Source organism: Oryctolagus cuniculus, chromosome 5, assembly GCF_051225735.1.
Source record: "Oryctolagus cuniculus isolate XC-2025 breed Fujian yellow rabbit chromosome 5, ASM5122573v1, whole genome shotgun sequence".
Lineage (NCBI taxonomy): Eukaryota > Metazoa > Chordata > Mammalia > Lagomorpha > Leporidae > Oryctolagus > Oryctolagus cuniculus.
In genome coordinates, this window is record NC_142871.1 from 137,229,315 (window position 1) to 137,247,534 (window position 18,220).

At 37.2% G+C, this 18,220-nt stretch overlaps 1 long non-coding RNA gene across 2 annotated transcripts in view; it reads left to right on the top strand.

The window, feature by feature from the left end:
- The window catches only part of LOC149126697 (uncharacterized), a 55,173-nt gene that overhangs the window by 26,238 nt on the left and 10,715 nt on the right, over positions 1–18,220 (top strand). For both annotated transcript variants that reach the window (XR_016233463.1, XR_016233464.1), the window contains exon 3: positions 10,815–10,910. This is a non-coding gene — a long non-coding RNA (uncharacterized LOC149126697). The remainder of the gene's footprint in view (positions 1–10,814; positions 10,911–18,220) is intronic.

Here is an 18,220-nt window from a genome sequence, read left to right on the forward strand (position 1 = left end):
TTTAATGTCTCAAGGAGTCTTGCAAATAATAGATTGTAACTATAATGAAGAGATCTGTCACGAATGCTGCTGACATGGACAACAGGGGGAACAGTGACTACAAATACTGTTCTTGAGAGTTCTATGAATTAAACATCATAAAATTTCTAGATTTCTTTAAAATAAACAAAATTAATAGCACATACAAGAGTACTTTTTTTGACAGGCAGAGTGGACAGTGAGAGAGAGACAGAGAGAAAGGTCTTCCTTTGCCATTGGTTCACCCTTCAATGGCTGCCGTGGCCGCCAAACTATGGCTGGCGCACTGCACTAATCCGAAGGCAGGAGCCAGGTGCTTCTCCTGGTCTCCCATGGGGTGCAGGGCCCAAGCACTTGGGCCATCCTCCACTGCACTTCCGGGCCATAGCAGAGAGCTGGCCTGGAGGAGGGGCAACTGGGACAGAATCCGGAGCCCCGACGGGGACTAGAACCCTGTGTGCTGGCGCCGCTAGGTGGAGGATTAGCCTATTGTGCTGTGGCACCAGCCAAGAGTACTTTCATATAGCATTAATGACCTAACAAACCTTCCAAATGGAAGGGAATACAAAATAAAGTTAACAAATACAAAATAAAGTTGACAAATCCAGTTCACCTTATATTAATATGCACCAGGTCATTTTGCTAGCTACATGCAGAAACCCTAATATAGGGGCAAGCTGTTAAGAGTCATGCTGCTGTGGGCTGGCTGTGTCCCACAGTCACACACACACAGAACCTTGTAAACCTGAGGCTTCCCTGACACCTCTCATGGTGCTCACAACACTGTGTATTCACGGCTGTCCTTCCTGCTCAATTTCCATGGAGAATTGTGTGGCTAAGCCAAATTAACAATATTAAACCTTCCACACATGGCACACATATATGAAGTATTTAGTTTAGTAAACTGAAAAATTATATTTCAAAAAATTAAATTTCAAAATAATACTGTAGTCTTTATTGAAGCAGAAGCCACCAATAGGGAGCACGCATTTCAACAGAGTGAATAAAAAAAAAAAAACACTGGGGCAGATCAGACATTTGTTCATGAGAATACTTCCTAATCACTGCTATGCGACATCTCCCAGATGATCTGCAACATCACTGAGCTGGGAAAGAGCTAGGTTACTGGTGAGTTTAGAATATTTATATTTAATGTAATTATCAATATAATTGGGTTTAAACCTATAATTTAAGCAAGTTTTTCCTGTATCCCCTTCATTGTTCATTTTTCTCTTATTCTGCTTCACATTAGATTGACTTTAATTAATTTAATTTAACAACATTTTTTTTCTTTCAAACTTTTATTTAATGAATATAAATTTCCAAAGTACAGCTTATGGATTACAATGGCTTCCCCCCCATAACATCCCTCCTACCCGCAACCCTCCCCTTTCCCACTCCCTCTTCCCTTCCATTCACATCAAGATTCATTTTCGATTCTCTTTATATACAGAAGATCAGTTTAGCATACATTAAGTAAAGATTTCAACAGTTGGCTCCCACACAGAAACACAAAGTGAAAAATACTGTTTGAGTACTAGTCATAGCATTAAATCTCAATGTACAGCACACTAAGGACAAAGATCCTACATGAGGAGTAAGTGCACAGTGACTCCTGTTGTTGACTTAACAAACTGACACTCTTGTTTATGGCCTCAGTAATCTCCCTAGGCTCTTGTCATGAGCTGCCAAGGCTATGGAAGCCCTCTGAGTTCACTGACTCTGATAATTTTTAGACAAGTCCATGGTCAAAGTGGAAGTTCTCTCCTCCCTTCAGAGAAAGGTACCTCCTTCTTTGATGACCTGTTCTTTCCACTGGGATATCACTCGCAGAGATCTTACATTTAGGTTTTTTTTTTCCCCAGAGTGTCTTGGATTTCCATGCCTGAAATACTCTCATGGGCTTTTCAGAGGGATCCGCATGCCTTAAGGGCTGATTCTGAGGCCAGAGTGCTCTTTAGGACATCTGCCATTCTATGGGTCTGCTGTGTATCTCGCTTCCCATGTTGGATCATTCTCTCCCTTTTTTATTCTATCAGTTAGTATTTGCAGACACTATTTTTGTTTATGTGATCCCTTTGGTTCTTAGTCCTATCATTATGATCAATTGTGAACAGAAATTGATCACTGGGACTAGTGAGATGGCATTGGTACATGCCACCTTGATGGGATTGAATTCAAATCCCCTGGTATGTTTCTAACTCTACCGTTTGAGGTAAGTCAGCTTGAGCATGTCCCAAATTGCACATCTCTTCCCTCTCTTATTCCCACTCTTACATTTAACAGCGATCACTTTTCTGTTAAGTTTCAGCACTTAAGAAGAATTGTGTATTGATTACAATATTCAACCAAAAATATTAAGTAGAACAAACAAACAAAAATACTAAGAGGGATAACATATTAAGTTGCTCATCAACAGTCAGGGTGAGGGCTGATCAAGTCACCGTTTCTCATAGTGTTCATTTCACTTTAACAGGTTTCCTTTTTGGTGCTCAGTTAGTTGTCACCTATCAAGTGGTGTTTTTCCCTTTGGGATTGGCTTATTACACTCAGCATAATGTTTTCCAAATTCCGAACATGGATCATTTTTTAGTTAAAATTTAAACACCTAAGAATAATTGTGTGTTAATTACAGAGTTCAACCAATGGTACTAGAACAAAAAAATACTAAAATGGATAAAGTATTACATTGTACAGCAACCGTCAGGACAAGAGCTGATCAAGTCACTGTTTCTCATAGTGTCCATTTCATTTCAACAAGTTTCCCCCTTGGTGCTCAGTTAGTAGTCGCCAATCATGGGGAAAATATGATATTCGTCCCTTTGGGACTGGCTTAATTCACTCAGCATGATGTTTTCCAAATTCCTCCATCTTGTTGCAAATGACCGGGTTTCTATAGAGTACATGTCCCATAATTTCTGTATCCAGTCTACTGTTGATGGGCATTTGGGTTGGTTCCAGGTCCTAGCTATTGTGAATTGAGCAGCAATAAATATTAAGATGCAGACTGCTTTTTGTTTGCCAATTTAATTTCCTTTGGATAAATTCCAAGGAGTGGGATGGCTGGGTTGAATGGTAGGGTTATCTTCAGCTTTCTGAGGAATCTCCAGACTGACTTCCATAGTGGCTTAACCAATTTGCATTCCCACCAACAGTGGGTTAGTGTCCCTTTTTTCCCCACATCCTCACCAGCATCTATTGTTGGTAGATTTCTGAATGTGAGCCATTCTAACTGCGGTGAGGTGAAACCTCATTGTGGTTTTGATTTGCATTTCCCTGATTGCTAATGATCTTGAACATTTTTTCATGTGCCTGTTGGCCATTTCGATTTCCTCTTTTGAAAAATGTATATTGAGGTCCTTGGCCCATCTCTTAAGTGGGTTGTTTGTTTTGATGTTGTCGAGTTTCTTGATTTCTTTGTAGATTCTGGTTATTAACCCTTTATCTGTTGCATAGTTTGCAAATATATTTTCCCATTCTGTTGGTTGTCTCTTCACTCTCCTGACTGTTTCTTTTGCAGTACAGAAACTTCTCAATTTGATGCAATCCCAATAGTTGATTTTGGCTTTGACTGCTTGTGCTTCTGGGGTGTTTTCCAAGAAGTCATTGCCGGTACCTATATCTTGCAGGGTTTCTCCAATGTTCTCTTAAAACTTGATGGTGTCAGGTCGTAGATTTAAGTCTTTAATCCATGTTGAGTGAATTTTTGTGTAAGGAGAAAGGTAGGGGTCTTGCTTCATGATTCTGCACGTGGAAATCCAATTTTCCCAACACCATTTATTGAATAGACTGTTCTACTCCAGGGATTTGATTTGGATCCTTGATCAAATATGAGTTGGCTGTAGATGTTTGGATCGATTTCTGGTGTTTCAATTCTGTTCCATTGGTCTATCCATCTGTTTCTGTACCAGTACCATGCTGTTTTGATTACAACTGCCCTGTAGTATGTCCTGAAATCTGCTATTGTGATGCCTCCAGCTTTGTTTCTGTTGTACAAGATTGCTTTAGCTATTCGAGGTCTCCTGTGTCTCCATATGAATTTCAGCATCATGTTTTCCAGATCTGAGAAGAAGTTCTTCAGTATCTTGATTGGTATTGCATTGAATCTTTAAATTGCTTTTGGGAGAATGGACATTTTGATGATATTGATTCTTCCAATACATGAGCATGGAAGATTTTTCCATTTCTTGGTATCCTCTTCTATTTCTTTCTTTAAGATTTTGTAGTTCCCATCATAGAGATCTTTACCATCTTGGTTAAATTTATTCCAAGGTATTTGATTGTTTTTGTAGCTATTGTGAATGGGATTGATCTTAGAAGTTCTTCCTCAGCCATGGCATTGCCTGTGTATACAAAGGCTGTTGATTTTTCTGCATTGATTTTATACCCTGCTACTTTGCCAAACTCTTCAATGAGTTCCAATAATCTCTTAGTAGAGTTCTTTGGGTCCCGTAAATAAAGAATCATATCATCTGCAAAGAGGGATAGTTTGAGTTCTTCCTTCCCAATTTGTATCCCTTGAAAATCATTTTCTTGCCTAATAGCTCTGGATAGAACTTCCAGAACTATATTGAATAGCAGTGGTGAGAGTGGGCATCCCTGTCTGGTACCAGATCTCAGTGGAAATGCTTCCAACTTTTCCCCATTCAATAGGATGTTGGCTGTGGGTTTTTCATAGATTGCTTTGATTGTATTGAGGAATGTTCCTTCCATACCCAGTTTGCTTAGAGTTTTCATCATGAACGGGTGTTGTATTTTATCAAATGCTTTCTCGACGTCTATTGAGATAATCATATGGTTTTTCTTCTGCAGTCTGTTAATGTGGTGTATCACATTGATTGTTTTGCGCACATTAAACCATCCCTGCATACCAGGGATAAATCCCACTTGGTCTGGGTGGATGATCTTTCTGATGTGTTGTTGCATTCTATTGGCGAGAATTTTATTGAGGATTTTTGAATCTATGTTCATCAGGGATATTGGTCTGTAATTCTCTTTCAGTGCTGCATCTTTTTCCAGCTTAGGAATGAAGGTGATGCTGTCTTCATAGAAAGAATTTGGGAGCACTCCCTCTTTTTCGATTGCTCTGAATATTTTGAGAAGAATTGGAGTCAGTTCTTTTTTAAATGTCTGGTAGAAGTCAGCAGTGAATCCATCTGGTCCTGGGCTTTTCTTTGTTGGGAGGGCCTATATTACTGTTTCAATTTCTGTCTCAGTTATGTGTCTTTTTATGTTTTCTATATCTTTCTGGTTCAATTTAGGTAGGTTGCATTTGTCCAGGAATCTATCATTTTCTGATAGGTTTCCCTGTTTGCTGGAATACAAGTCCTTGTAGTAGTTTCTGATGATTCTTTTTATTTCTGTGGTGTCTGTTGTTATGTTTCCTTTTTCATCTCTGATTTTTTTGATTTGGGTCTTTGCTCTTCTTTTTTTAGTTAGTTAGGCCAATGGGGTGTCAATTTTGTTTATTTTTTCAAAAAACCAGCTCCCCATTTGGCTGATTTTTGTACTTTTTTGATTCAATCCTGTTGATTTCTTCTCTGATTTAAATTATTTCTCTTCTCCTACTAGATTTGGGTCTGGTTTGCTGTAGGTTTTCTAGATCCTTGAGGTGAATTGAAAGCTCATCTATTTGGTGCCTTTCCAATTTCTTGATGTAGCCACCTATTGGTATAAACTTTCCTCTTAACACTGCTTTTGCTGCATCCCATAAGTTTTGGTATGTTGTGCTGTTATCCTCATTTACTTCCAGAAAAATTTTGATTTCTCTTTTAATTTCTTCTATGACCCATTGTTCATTCAGGAGCATGTTGTTCAATCTCCATGTGTTTGTGTACGCTCTAGGGATTCCTGAGTTGCTAATTTCCCACTTCATTCCTTTATGGTCTGAGAAGCTGCATGGTATGATTCTAATTCTTTCGAATTTGGTGAGAACTGCTTTATAGCCTAGTATGTGATCAATCCTAGAGAAGGTTCCATGTACTGCTGAGAAGAATGTAAAATCTTTAGCTGTAGGATTGAAAGTTCTGTATATATCTGTAAGATCCAATTGGGCTATAGTGTCATTTAAATCTACAGTATCCTTGTTGATCTTCTGTCCTGTTGATCTGTCTATTTCTGAGAGTGGAGTATTGAATTCCCCCAGTACTATTGTATTGGGGTCTAAGTCTCCCTTTAAGTCCCTTAACAAATCTTTTAGATAAACCGGTGCCCTGTAGTTAGGTGCATATACATTGATAATTTTATATCTTCTTGTTGTATTGATCCCTTAATCATTATATAGTGTCCCTCTTTGTCTCTCTTAACAGTTTTTGTGGTAAAGTTTATGTTGTCCGATATTAAGATGGCTACGTCCACTCTTTTTTCATTTCTGTTGGCATAGTATATCTTTTTCCAGCCTTTCACTTTCAGTCTGTATGGATCTTTGTCGGAAAGATGCGTTTCTTGTAAGCAGCAAATAGATGGGTTTTGTTCCTTAACACAATCAGCCAATCGGTGTCTTTTAACTGGACAGTTAGGCCATTAAGGTTCAATGTGACTAATGATAAGTGGTAACTTTGCCCTGCCATTTGCCAAAGGTATTTTCTAATATATGCTTTGAATTCCCTGTGATCTTTTGCTGTGAGGTTTCCTTCCTTTACTTCTTTCATATTGATGACCGTTTTTCTGTGTTTCTGTGTGTAACACATCTTTAAGCATCTTTTGCAGGGCTGGATGACTGGCGAAAAATTCTTTCAATTTCTGTTCGCTATGAAAAGTCTTTATTTCACCTTCATTCACAAATGATAGCTTTGCAGGATATAATATTCTGGGCTGGCAGTTTTTCTCTCTTAGTACCTGGGCTATGTCTCGCCATTCCCTCCTAGCTTGTAGGGTTTCTGCTGAGAAGTCAGCTGTGAGTCTGATTGGAGATCCTCTGAGAGTAATCTGACGTTTCTCTCTTGCACATTTCAGGATCTTTTCTTTATGTTTCACTGTGGAGAGCTTAATTACAACGTGTCGTGGTGAGGATCTCTTTTGGTCATGTTTATTAGGGATTCTGTGAGCTTCCTGTACTAGGATGTCTCTGTCCTTCTCCAAACCTGGGAAATTTTCTGCCAATATCTCACTAAAAAGGCCTTCTAAACCTTTCTCCCTCTCCATGCCTTCAGGAACTCCTAGAACCCGAATGTTAGGTTTTTTAATAGTATCTTGAAGATTCCTGACAATATGTTTTAGTTCCTCTTCTTTTCTTTGGTCTGACTGTATCCTTTTCTGTTCTCTGTCTTCTAAGTCCGATATTCTCTCTTCTGCTTCACCCATTCTGTTTGTAAGGCTCTCTATTGTGTTTTTCATTTGATCTATTGAATTCTTCACTTCATTATGATTTCTCGTCACTATCAGTTTCATGTTCTACTAGTTGTTTCATTTCACTTTGATTCCTCCTTAATATTTCATTTTCACATGAGAGATTTTCTATCTTGTCCATTAAGGATTTCTGTAGTTCAAGAATTTGTTTTTGAGAACTTCTTAATGTTCTTATCAATTTTTTGAGATCTGCTTCTAGCATTTCTTCTATCTCATCATCTTCATAATCTTGAATTGGGGTGTCTTTTTCATTTGGGGGTGAGTTTCTAGTTTTATCAAAATTAGTAATTTAAGACTATTTCTTCAAGCATTTACCAAACCCCCATTTATTTATTTGCAATTGGGGTCTGAATTATATTTATGTTTGTCTAATTGATATTCTCTGTACTTCAATATCAATACATGCAGCATGTCTAAAAGTTAATTGAAAATGGTATTTGATGAATTTTGAAGGTTTCTTGTATTCTAGTGGTACAAATATGCCTCCAATTTTGGTAATATCCACTTATGTGGTATGTAATATGTATGTATAATATGTATGTAGTTATGATTTTCAAACAAAATGGTCTTTCATTTGTAAGAGTCCCATTTATGTTTCTATTGTATTTAACATTGCTCTATGTACATTATTTTATGATTTTATGATTCATAGATTTCAAGTTTTATATAATCTTACTAGTTTATTTGTATTTCTATTGATTATTCTTTGATGTCCTAGCAAAAATAATTTTCCCTATATAATTTGTTCTTAGATCAGTGGCCATTGAGTTGTTGGTGCTCTTTTATTGATTAGCAAGTTATGCATATGCCATAGCAATAAAGCCTTTGTGTACAATATCAAATACAAATAATCAAAATACATCTCAAATTTGTCCATTTCTCTTCATTTCTATCATCCTATTAAACTTTTTTTCCAGGGTGATGTCCATTACTTCCTTAGATGATTTTTTTTTAAATTTTCACTCAGAAATGGCATTTTAGATACCCTGAAATAATTTGCCAGATTTAGATTTGGGGGTAATTAGTAGACAAAATTCAGTAAAGGGACAATTTACAATAATCTGAGGTATTATTTAATGTCTACTAAATGATTGAGAAAGAATACAACTTGATACAGCTTGATATGAAAGGAAATGAGGCCAAGAAAGAAAGTTGGATTGGGATGATGGGGAAGGTCCAAAAGCCTTGAGGTCTACATAAGATGTATTGTTTCTTTTTGGGGGGTGGGGGATGGTTTTGTTGTTAATAGTTTTATATACAACTGCATAAAATTCACTCATTAAAATCATGCAATTAAATAATTTGTGAAATACACATTCACCTGTGTTGTCCATAACAATATTCAAGAATATACATATCGGCCCAGAGCCATGGCTCACTTTGCCAATCCTTTGCCTGCGGCACTGGCACACCAGGTTCTAGCTCTGGTCGGGATGCCGGATTCTGTCCCGGTTGCTCCTCTTCTAGTCCAGCTCTCTGCTGTGGCCGAGAAGGTAGTGGAGGATGGCCCAAGTGCTTGGGCCCTGCACCCACATGGGAGACCAGGAGAAGCACCTGGCTTCTGGCTTCGGATCGGCTCAGCGTACCAGCTCAGCACGCTGGCCATGGTGGCTATTTGGGGGGAGAATCAATGGAAAAAAAGAAGACCTTTCTCTCTGTTTCTCTCTGTCTCACTGTCTAACTCTGCCTGTGAAAAGAAAAAAAAGAATATACATATCTATCTCCCAAAAAAGGTTCCCTGTGTCCCCTCTATTATCTTCTTCTGGCCCATGAATTTCTCTCTGCTCCCAAGAAATCATTGATTTGCTCTCCATAGAACTTGGTTTCCACTTTTTGAATTATCTATAAGTGGAATCAAACACTGTGTACAACGGTATATCATGCCTCCTTCCCTCAGTAATAAGAATTTTGGTATTCCTCCATGCTGTTGTACATAGCAATAGTTCATTCAGGGCTGGCATTGTGGCATAGCCAGTAAAGTTGCTGCTTGTGATGCCAACATCAAGTATGGATACTGATTCGAGTCGCAGCTGCTCCACTTCCAATCCAGCTCCCTGCTTATGTGCCTGCAAAAGCAGTGGAGGATGGCCCAATTGTTTGGGTCCCTGTACCCAAGTGGGAGATCCAGCCCCTGGCTCTTATGGCCATTTGGGAAGAGAACCAGCAGACAAAAGAACTCCTGCTCTCTCTCTCTCTCCCTTTCTCTCTGTAACTCTGCCTTTCAAATAAATAAAAGCTATCTACAAAAATCTGTATATTCTCCTTTATTGATACATATCATTCCATTGTGTATGTACATGTAATGACTATCTGAAATTTGCTCAAATATATTACAAAAATCAATGTTAATCAAAAAACACAACTAAGAGAGGTGATCAGCTTTGAAGTGGATAATTAAAGAGGTTTCTCAAATATCAAAGTGTTAGAGAGGAAAAAGGAATAAACCTGGGAAAGCAGTCAGAAGGTAAGTAGACAGTCAAATTGACCATAAGTATAGAGTGATTTAACTGATGGGATAATGAAACAAAGGAAATAGATTCATTAATGGAGCCTGTCAACGAAATATTTGGGAAGTAGCCTTTGAGGTCTAAGATGATGGTGTCTCCTCTGAGCAGAGGAAGAAAGATTTTCAGTGAGTAATTTTTCCTTGGCACTACAGAAAATTCTCAATTTGGGAATATTCAAGGGATATCCTCATATAATTTAATGTGAAAAAATTAACAAAACTTTGAAAAGACCATTGATGACATTCGTTAATTTCTTTTTGATAACAAATGAGGGAGTAAAAAATGAAAAGGAGATGAAAAGAGCTAGAGAGAAATAGCAGGACTCAGAGCAAAATTGAACAGAAATGAGAATATAAGAAAAAAGAAAGCTTTCTTAGTCTACAATTATGTATTACATAAGTGAGTGAAGTACAAATTCAAGAAGCACAAAAGGCATAAAATGTAGGAAGTTAAAGCATTGGATTATAAGTACATAAGGAACAACTCTTTCTCAGAATTTGGGTTGAAATAATATAATTTTCCACTTTACTGCTGGTTAGCAAAGGATTGAGTAAATCAAGCTGTCCCATAAACATCTCTGCAAAATCCCTTTTCTAATTCATTTTGCCTATTGTTACATTATACCAGTGAAGCATTGATGGCCACTACTCTGTGGTCACACTAAATCTTTTCAGGAGAAGCAGCCCTAGAAATTCAACTAGGTTATGTGACTTGAGGAAAATTTCCCAGGACACAAAGTATAACTTCAATTTCTGTGTGATACTCACAGCAGTTAGTGTAATTTAATGAAATTAGTTATTCAGAAACTTATTCCCATTGCTTGAACAAAGATAACAAATTTTATAACTGCTCATATGTGAGCATAAAAATACATATGGGCTATTCTAGGATAAAAAAGGAATGAAAATTGGGTCTCACTATGCATTCTTTCCTTTTTTTCAGGAAATTCTGCATTTGTTTACATGACTTTCTTTAAGGATGCAGTCATTATTGTGATTTCATCATATGTAATTTACACTATAAACCACAGGAGAAATGGTAAGGTATCAAAAATTGAATGTAATAAATTATGATGAAGCCAATAGATTAGGTGATTCAGATGAGAATAGGGAAGTGGTAGCATCAATTTTGTCTTGATGTGTTAGCAGTTTAGGAAAAACAATGAAGATCCAAACTATACAAGAAACATTTTCTTTCATAATCTTTTTATTTATTTTTAACTGACTAGAGGTTGTCAATCAGTCTACTTTTATTTTGACTTTAAAGGACAATACACATTTTCATTGATAAAGTTATTATTGAGGAGAAAAAAGAAACCAAGAGTATTTGGGTACTTGAGGCAAATTTTATCCTACACTTAAATTTTCATCTCACCATAAATAATCCCTGCTTCTTAGTACTGATAGCCCTGTGTAATCCTCTGTCCTTAAATAATTTGCTTCTCATTATATTACAAAATACTTTGATCTAACTTGCTGGCAAACTCTCTCAGTCTCTCACTGTTTCTGATGAATCACGTTGTCACATTGACTATTCCCTGTATTTGCAGAATGCACAAGTTGATAGTAGCAATGTTATTATTCTGATTAAAAAACGTTGGATGAAATTACTTATAGTAAGAGATTTCTCTGTCTACAGCCATACCACCCTGGGCATGCCCTGTCTCATCTGATCTCGGAAGCTAAGCAGGATTGAGCCTGGTTAGTACTTGGATAGAGTAAGAGATTTCTCATGGAAAGTTTGCCCATATAATTCACATTTATGCTATAATTTTTTAAGATTTCTTATTTGCCTAAACCAAGCACAGCTATTTGTTTTACTTACCTAACCAATAACAAGTTTTGGCATTTTCACTTATTTTCAAGTTAAAAGGAATAAGCATTTTATGGATAGTGATGATTGAGTCAATTCAGCCTTGTTAAGAGATAGATGAACATTGGTTCTAAAATTATCTATGTATTAATTGTACCTGAGTAGCAAACCAGCAGAGCACTCATCTTCTGGTTCATGCCCCAAAATGTATTCAAGAGCTAGGCTGGGCCAGGAAAAGCCAGGAGCTAGGAGCCCAATCCTTATCTCCCATGTGAATTACTTTGCTTCATCACATTCGTGGGGAGTTGGAATCTGGTTATTTCCATCCACATTTAATGGACTTTTCATTTTATTTCTGAGGATAAATAATTTGACAACTTTTCTTACAAAACCTTTTACTGATGCATCTCTTAGAGATTATTTATTTTGCATCAATTTCTTTAACATGATATCCTGAGTTTCTTCACCTGTGACACACCTTAGATAATTTTTTTTCTGGACTGGAACTTTATCCATTTTTAACTTCATTCTGTATTTAAAGAAGTCTTCTTTTTTTCCTTTCTATACTTTTCAAAATCCCTATCATTTACAATTATTCCATATATTTTCCAGGATCCTTTTTTAATTCCAAATAACAAGTAATTATAAAATTACAAATATAGTGCAAAGAGGAGATTTCAGTGTAGAGGAACATGGTTATTTCTACCCAAAATGTTTTCCGCAAAACTTCTTCTAACCTAGGTTCTCTATCATAGATTTTTTTTAAAAAATTATTTAAGGTATATAAATTTCATGTATTTCATAAACAGAAATAGGTAAATAGTAGTACTTCCCACATTGTCATCCATCCCTCCCATGCTGCAACACTTCTTCCTCCTCCCTTTCCTATTCCCACTCTTAATTTTTACAGTGAAGTATTTTCAGTTTACTTCATACGCATAAGATTAACTCTACACTAGGTAAAGATTTCAAGAAATAGTATGGACAAAAAATATTGCTCCTCAATAGTAGAGACAAGGGCTGTAAACAAATCATTGAAAATGAAAATGTCGCTGACGCCGCGGCTCAATAGGCTAATCCTCCGCCTTGCGGCGCCAGCACACCAGGTTCTAGTCCCTGTCGGGGCACTGGATCCTGTCCCGGTTGCCCCTCTCCCAGGCCAGGCCAGCTCTCTGCTGTGGCCAGGGAGTGCAGTGGAGGATGGCCCAAGGCTTGGGCCCTGCACCCCATGGGAGACCAGGAGAAGCACCTGGCTCCTGCCTTTGGATCAGTGCTGTGCGCCGGCCGCAGCACGAGAGCCATGGTAGCCATTGGAGGGTGAACCAACGGCAAAGGAAGACCTTTCTCTCTGTCTCTTGTCTCTCTCTCTCACTGTCCACTCTGCCTGTCGAAAAAAGAAAAAGAAAATGAAAATGTCAACTTCACTCCAATAAATTATATTTTAGGTACTATGTTAGTTAACACGTAACAGGGAATACATGTGACATCTGTCTTTACAGGACTGGCTTATTTAACTAAGTATAATGGTTTCCAGTTGCATCCATTTTGTTGCAAATGAAAGGATTTCATTTTTTAACTGCTCAGTATTATTCCATAATGTACATACAAAATAAATTCTTTATCCAGTTTACATTTGATGGACATTTGTGTTGACTCCATATATTAGCTATTGTGAATTGAGTTGCAATGAACATGTGGGTTATAGATAACTCTTTCATATGCTGATTTAATTTACTTTGGGTGAATTCCTAGTAGTGTGATGGCTGGGTCATGTAGTAGGTCTACATTCAGGTTTCTGAGGTATATCCACTCCTTCCACAGTGAATTCACCAGTTTACATTCCCATAAACAATGGGTTAGGGACCCTTTTTTCCCACATCCTTGCCAGCATTTGTTGTATGCTGATTTCTGTATGAGACCCAGTCTAATTGCAGTGAGGTGAAACTTCGTGTATTTATTTGTGTTTCCCTGGTGGCTACTGATTCTGACAAGCTTTTCAAGTGTTCATTGGCAGTTTGAATTTCCTCTCTTGAAAAATGCTTGTTCAAGTTCTTTGCCCATTTCTTAACTGGATTGTTTATATGGTTATTGTTGAATTTCTTGAGTTTTTATAGATTATAGAAGTTAAGCCTTTATTAATTATGTAGTTTGCAAATATTTTCTCCCATTCTGTCGATTGCCTCTTCACTTTGCTGAGTGTTTCTTTTGCAGTGCAGAATCTTCTCTGCTTGGTGTAATCACAATTGTCAATTTTTACTCTGTTTGCTTGGGCTCATGGGATCTTTTCTAACCAGTCTTTGCCTATGCAAATGTCTTCCAGAATTTCCCCAATGCTCTGTAGTAAGTTGATACTCCTGGAAGTTTTAGACAGGGCCATTAGGAGAGAAAAATAAATCAAAATGATAAAAATTGGAAAGGAGGTAATCAAACAATCTCTATTTGAAGGTGCCATGATTCTGTATACAGGGGATCCAAAAGACTCCACTGAGAGATTTTTGGAACTCATAAAAGTGTTTTCTAAAATGATAGGATAGAAATCAACACAGAAAAAAATCAATAGCCTTTGTACATTCAGATAATGTCATGGATGAAAAAGAACTTGTAAGATCACTACCAATAACAGTAGCTCCAAAAATAATTAAGTACCTTGGAATAAATTTAACTAAGGGTGTCAAAGATCTCTATAAGAAAATTATAAAATACTGAATTAAGAAATACACAATGACAGTAAAAAATGGAAAAATCTTCCATGTTCATGGATTGCAAGAATAAGCATCATCAAAATGTCTAGATTACTAAAAGATATGTACAGATTAAAAGTGATCTGAACCAAAATACCAAGAACATTTTTCATAGACCTAGAAAAAATGAGTCTAAAATTCGAAGGGAAACATGAGAGACCACAAATAGCTAAAGCAAACTGATAAACAAAAACAAGGAGAGGCATCACAATACCTGATTACAAGACATCTGGTCATTTGCATCAAAACTGAGGAATCAGGAAAACACCATGCTGAGTGAAATAAGCCAGTCCCAAAGGACCAAATTTCATATTTTCTCACTGATCTCTGACAACTAACTGAGCACCTAAAAGGAAACCTGTAGAAGTGAAACAGACACTATGAGAAGCAATGACTAGATAATCCTTTGTCCTGATCATCGAGGAACAACTTACTATTTTATTCATTTTAGTATTTTCTTTTTCTACTCTTTGAACTCTTTACTTAACACAGAATTATTCTTCGGTGTTTAAATCCAATGGAAAATGGATCCCTGTCAAAAATAAGAGTGGAAATAAGAGAGGGAGGAGATGTACAGTTCGGCACACATTCCCTCAGACTTACCCCTAAGGGTAAAACTAAAAACTTAACAAGAGGACTCAAATTCCCATTAAGTTGGCATATACCAATGCCACTTTTCTAAAATGATTTGTTTAAGTTCATAGCTGATCATAGTGATAGGATTAAGTGTCAAAGGAATCACATAAATAAGACCAGTGTCTGTTAATAATAATCGATAGAATTAAAAAGGAGAGAATGATCCAACGTTGGAAGCAGGCCACATGGCAGACTCATAGAATGAAAAAAGCCCTAAACAGCACTCTGGCCTCAGAATCAGCCCTTAAGGCATTCAGATCTGGCTAAAAAGCCCATGAGAGTATTTCAGTCTTGGAAAGCCAAGACACTCTGGCAAAAAAATGACCTACATGAAAGATCTCTGTGAAAGATATCCCAGTGGAAAGAAGGGGCCATCAAAGAAGGAGGTACCTTTCTCTGAAGGGAGGAGAGAACTTCCAATTTGATTATGGCCTTGTCTAAATAAGGTTGGGGTTTGTGCACTCAAGAGGCTTCCATAGCTTTTGGAAGAATGGACATTTTGATGATACTGATTTGTTGAATTGATATTGATTTTTTCATCCTTAACCAAGGATGTCAAATATCTCTACGATGAGATTAACAAAACTTTATTCCAAGGTATTTGATTGTTTTTGTAGCTATTATGAATGTGATTGATCTTAAAAGATTTTTCTCACTCATGGCACTGTCTATGTATACAAAGGCTGTTGATTTTTGTGCATTGATTTTATATCCTGCTGCTTTACCAAACTCTTCTATGAGTTCCAACAGTCTCTTAGTGGAGTTCTCAGGATCCCCTAATTAAATAATCATATCATCTGCAAAGAGAGATAGTTTGACTTCTTCCTTCCCAATTTGTATCCCTTTAATTTCTTTTTCTTGCCTAATGGCTCTGGCTAAAACTTCCAGGACTATATTGAATAGCAGTGGTCGGAGTGGGCACTCTCTGGTAGCAGATCTCAGTGGGAATGCTTCCAAATTTCTGCATTCAATATGATGCTGGCCTTGGGTTTGTCATAAATTGCCTAGATTGTGTTGAGCAGTGTTCCTTCTATACTCAATTTGCTTAGAGTTTTCATCATGAAAGTATGTTGTATTTTATCAGATGAATTCTCTGCATCTCTGGGATAATCATATGGTTTTCCTTCTGAAGTTTGTTAAAAGGTTGTATCACAATGATTTATTTACAAATGTTGAACCATCCCTGCATACCATTTTTTCCCTAACTCTTCCCTGAGACTACACTATCTCCACTTTTATTAAACTATCATCTTCTGGATTAGATCAGTAAGCTCAGTCCCTATTCCGCCATCTTGGAACCCCAATATATGTTTTTAATAGTTACATCTTCTGTTGAATTGATCCCTTAATCATTATACAGTACCTCTCTTTTTTCTCTTTTAACAGTTTTTGTGGTAAAGTACATTTTGACTGATATTAAGATGGCTACTCCAGCCTTTTTTTGGTTTCTGTAGGCATGGAATATCTTTTTCCAACCTTTCACTTTAGTCTGCGTGCATCTTTGTTGGAAAGATGTGTTTCTTGTAAGCAGCCTATAGATGGGTTTTTGTTTTTTAATCCATTCAGCCAGTATGTGTCTTAACTGGAGAGTTGAGGCTATTTACATTCAAGGTTACTATTGATAAGTAGTGATTTTGCCCTGCCATTTTTCCACATATATTCCTAATTTGTACTTTAAACTTTTGATCTCTTACTGAGATATTTTCTTCCTTTACCTTCTTTCGTGTTAATGGCCGTGTTTGTTTCTGTGTTTCTGTGTGTAACACATCTTTAAGCATAATTTGCAGGGCTGGACGAGTTTTGTAAATTCTTTGAATTTCTTTTTGTTCTGGAAGGTCTTTATTTCATCTTCATTCACAAAGGAAATCTTTGCAGGGTATGATATTCTGGAATGACAGTTTTTTTTTCCTCTTAGGACTGGGCTATATCTCGCCCTTCTATCCTAGCCTACAGGGTTTTTGATGAGAAGTCTGCTGTGGGTCTAATTGCAGATCCTCTGAAAGTAATATGGTGTTTTTCTCATGCACATTTTAGAATCTTCTCTTTATTTTTCACTGTAATGAGTTTGATTAAAATGTGTCATGTTGTGCATCTTTTCTGGTGATGTCTATTGGGAGTTCTGTGTCCGATATTCTCTCTACTGCCTCACTGATTCTATTTTTAATCCTCTCCACTACATTTTTTTTGTGGAATTCTTTATTTCATTTTTTGGAGATTTTATTTCTTTAATTGAGAGGTAGAGTTACATACAGTGAGAGGGAGAAACAGAGAAAAAGTTCTTCCATCCATTTGTTCACTCCCCAAATGCCCACAACAGCCGGAGCTACACCAATCTAAAGTCAGGAGCCAGGAGCTTCTTCCCAGCCTCCCTAGTGGGTACAGGGGCCCAAGGACTTAGGCCATCTTCTACTGCTTTCTCAGGCCACAGCAGAGAGCTGAATTGAAAGAGGAACAGCCGCGATTAGAACCGGCTCCCATATGGGATGAAGGCACAGCAGATGGAGGATTAACTTGCTGCATCACAGCACTGGCTCCTATTTATTTTATTTTGATTTTCTTTAATATCTCAATTTCATGTTCTATTGAATTCTTCATTTCATTTTGATTTCTCCTTAAGATTTCCATTCGCTGGGGAGATTTCCTTTCATGTCCTGCATGAATTTCAGTAGTTCATACATTTGCTTTTGATTACTTCTATGTAATCTTATGATCATTTTTTAGTTCCATTTCTTGCATTCCTTCTATCTCATCATCTTTATAATCTAGTATTGAAGTGTCGTGTTCTTTTGGGAGCAGCATGTTGTCTTCCTTTATCTTGTTTATTGGATTGTTGTGTTTGTTGTTCGGCATTTGTGATGATACTTGTTGGTTTCTTCTTTTTTTTTTTTCCACTGTGGCAGTTTTTTTTTCATTGTACTATTACTCTGTAGATAATTGGACTGTCTGCTTTTGGTGAATATCTAGAGGCTTTTAGTGAGTGTGGCCAAGGAGCTCTGTTCAGTTCTCCAGGGTTAAGGGCATGCTTAAGGTGACACACCCAGATTTGGAGTGGTAAATCTTCTCTCTCTTTTATTTTTAATCAGAAGGGAGGTATATTCTGCTCAGCTGAGCTCTTCTCCTCGATGGAGATGAGTGCCTGAGTGCTAGTCCCAGTGGGTA